We start from the raw sequence: 2,566 nt of genomic DNA, 5'->3' as shown, positions 1-2,566 counted from the left end.
CTCTGCGTAAATGTTGGTGCCTTTTGACATTGTAGACGTTCTCTAAGAAGAGTGAATAGTAGTTTGCAGTAAAGCCACTCTGCGTAAATGTTGGTGCCTCTTCTGTACCTTGGTGCCATGCGCACAGTTCTTACCGTTTTTGTTACAGTTTCTCCAAATGTCCTCAAGAGGGCGACGCTTTCACTTGTTGACAAGAGTAGCCTGTCATCTGCCAATGGTGTAATTTAGCTACAACATAAACTAGCTTAGGCTACTTATCTATTAAGTAAAGTGTGTAATTATACAAACTGGTACAGTGCTTAGCGATAGTGCATTATGACAGGCTACTACTCATTAATGACAAGAACGCAGAACTTTATAATTCTGAGAATCTATGTGATGTCATAGCGGGCTACTACTTGACATCCACTGACAAGCGCGGGGCTTCTGACTAGATTAGTAGGGTCGCGACTGCGAGAGGATTGTAAACAATCATTGTTTGGGCTACTTCTTGTAGGCTTGTCCTATACAGTCTGTAAGTATAGGGTATTTCTGGCATATAGCCTGGAATCAAAAATCTAACGCAAAGTATATATTTCTTTTTTTGTAAAATACACCTGCTTCAGTACTTGATTGGAATAAATAAAGTATTTTATTTCAGAAAGGAACGGGAGGTCATACGGGGCGACTCGTCGTGAAATGTGACGCCTGGAATGCCCACACCACACAGTGGAACAGGCGCTTTACGCAGAAGTGACCAGATAAGCTACTAGGTATATTAATCAAAAGGCTACAACGCAAGATACTAAGTACAACCCTCTAACTGCTGCTGTCATACAGGTGAGTGTGTATATCCTATTCCTGGGCTTATTGCTTTTGGCTCATTGAATGTAAATGCTGCCTTATAGTTCTGGGAAATAAGCTGCAGCACCCTAATTTATTCGACAAATATAGTTCGTTATTAGCCTAGTGGTGTCATAATAAGTTCATCCGCTACCGTGGTGCTTTTTGCAGCAAAGGTTTTAGATGCAGGAAGCATCATATTTCAGCCTTAATTGGTTACAAGCAAAACAAAAGCCATTTGTATCAAGTTTTCGGTTACTTGCCACATCAGATAGTGCAGCCGTTCACGGTCCGTTAGATCGTTTCTAATTACCAGTTGTTGCAGGAGGGAAGAGACCTAACCGATTATGCAGGGTGCATTTCTACTCCTGTTAAGCAGTTGAAGGACTTGCTTTCCGGGGTTGTTTACTTTAATTACTAGGGGAGCAGCTTTCACTCCTGCAGAAGAATTCAGCTAGACCTGTATTTCAATAACATCTCATTTTAGCTGGACTGGTGTGAAAATACAGTCTTAGACAAAAAAGTGCTACAAAGAGCCAACAATGGTTCTATTGCATGCTTCATAATTATGCCACTCCTAAATTGTTCTTTAAACCATTTTGAACAGTTTATCAAAGGAACCCTTAAGGGATCTTTAAAGCCTGCATGGTAGGCTACTGTAGGTGGAACCCCAAGAACCCTTTGTTCAGGGTGATGTACTGAATGTACAGTAGCCTATAATGTAGCCTGGATGCTGTGCTCTGATCTTCTGTTGGAGCGGTAGTGTGACTTTTTACCCTGCATCCAGTCCTGAAGATCATGACAGGCTGAGAGATGGTTGAGTTGAATGGGTATATTTGTGAATATTTAGTTTGATAGGTTTTTTTTTTTTATCAATCGATTTCTGGGCCTTTAACCGATAATAAGAGCTGACACTGAGGATGTGGGTTACAGTAAGAAGCATTTACAGTAGAAGCATTTTCCCCTGCTTTTCATAGAAAGACTAGCTCATGAGAAATGGGCGAAACTGACTAAATGTCCCTGTTCTGTGAAGAGCTTTAAGGAATATGATAATTTAGAATTGTAAAGTTGGCAGTTACCAACAATGTGATAGGTCGTAGTCTTTGGAATTTCTACATGGTGACAGGTTAAATGTGTTTTGGTGGATACCATATAATTCTACTTACCAGTTCTATACATGATACGTGTGTGTAATAATATGGATATTTGGATAGGGTGTGGCATGAGTGAACTGTTATGTGTTGAGATTCATGCGGTTGACCTACCTTTTTTTGACAAAAAAAAGGTAGGTGTTGATTTGTGGACTTTTAAATAATCAAATGAATATAACTTTAAAAATGTAATTGTGTACCTTTAAGGAAACACCACCTCTCTGGGTACTGGTCCGTTTGACTGTGTAGGTTTTCAACACATTTTAAACTCTACGTGCTGCTCTGAGTCATTTAATATGAGTCTCCATTTGTTTCAAACACCCCACATTCAGCAACATGGAGACTGACATGGTAGGTATGGCTACCCCTCCTCCCCCTCTAGAAAACCCACCCATAGTATGCAGTGTTTGTTGTGCAGAGATAGCCCAAGACCTTAATCCAAACTGTTACCTTGGTGTCATCCTAGCATCTTTATCACCCGCCCTCAACATCCCAAATTTTATCGATTTGTTTTTTGATCATGTCTGGATTACAACACAACACAGCTCAGATCAGACATCTTCATCGGTTTGTGTCATTTGGGAAAGCAAATC

At 40.3% G+C, this 2,566-nt stretch overlaps 1 protein-coding gene across 1 annotated transcript in view; it reads left to right on the top strand.

The window, feature by feature from the left end:
- The first annotated feature begins 423 nt into the window (after positions 1-423).
- The window catches only part of myo1ca (myosin Ic, paralog a), a 41,917-nt gene continuing 39,774 nt past the window's right edge, over positions 424-2,566 (top strand). The window contains exons 1-2 of the mRNA XM_062536005.1: positions 424-514; positions 641-819. The gene's annotated coding sequence lies outside the window, so the exon portion shown is untranslated. The remainder of the gene's footprint in view (positions 515-640; positions 820-2,566) is intronic.

The sequence above is a fragment of the Sardina pilchardus genome, chromosome 5, assembly GCF_963854185.1.
Source record: "Sardina pilchardus chromosome 5, fSarPil1.1, whole genome shotgun sequence".
Taxonomy (NCBI): Eukaryota; Metazoa; Chordata; class Actinopteri; order Clupeiformes; family Clupeidae; genus Sardina; species Sardina pilchardus.
The sequence above is the reverse complement of the archived record's forward strand: the minus strand, read 5'-3'. Positions and strand labels throughout refer to the sequence as shown.